We start from the raw sequence: 666 nt of genomic DNA on the forward strand, positions 1-666 counted from the left end.
GGTCCATTCCTCCATCAGATCTCCTCTAGAGCAGAGATGTTTTTGACCCCTCCAAAGGTTTTCTTTGTGGTTGAGATCTGGAGTCTGGCTCGGCCACTCCAGGACCTTGAAATGCTTCTTCTGAAGCCACTCCTTGGTTACCCAGCAGTGTGTTTGAGATGGTTGTCATGGTGACAGATCCAGCCACGTTTCATCTGATGAAAGGAGGTTTTCACTCTAAATCTGATCATACATGACCCCATTCATTCTTGCCTTTACATGAATCAGTCGTCCGGAGGAACAGCCCAAACCATGATGCTTCCACCCCCATGCTTTACAGAAGGTATGGTGATCTTTGGATGCAACTCAGCATTCTTTCTCCTCCAAAAGTTCTGTTTTGGTTCCCTCTGACCAATCCTCTTCTGGATCATCCAGATGCTCTCTAGCAAACTTTAGACGTGCATGTACATGTTCTGGCTTTAGCAGGAGGACACGATATGACACCTTGGGATTGTGAGGGGCTGTAAGCTAGTGGGAGAGAGTGTAAACAAAGGAATTCTGGGATATCAAAACCTTCTGTGTCTGATGAACTCCTGCCGTGCTGCAGAAAACAGGTCTTCAAAACAACACAGGATTTTTTTTTTTATTTTAGCTTAAAGCCTCATATTCGTAATTAAAAGACCACTG

General features: G+C 44.9%; 1 protein-coding gene across 1 annotated transcript in view; it reads right to left on the bottom strand.

The window, feature by feature from the left end:
- Window positions 1-666, bottom strand: part of rngtt (RNA guanylyltransferase and 5'-phosphatase) — a 99434-nt gene that overhangs the window by 1944 nt on the left and 96824 nt on the right. The gene's annotated exons all lie outside the window — the stretch shown is intronic.

Source organism: Oryzias melastigma, linkage group LG24 (genome assembly GCF_002922805.2).
Source record: "Oryzias melastigma strain HK-1 linkage group LG24, ASM292280v2, whole genome shotgun sequence".
Classification (NCBI taxonomy): domain Eukaryota; kingdom Metazoa; phylum Chordata; class Actinopteri; order Beloniformes; family Adrianichthyidae; genus Oryzias; species Oryzias melastigma.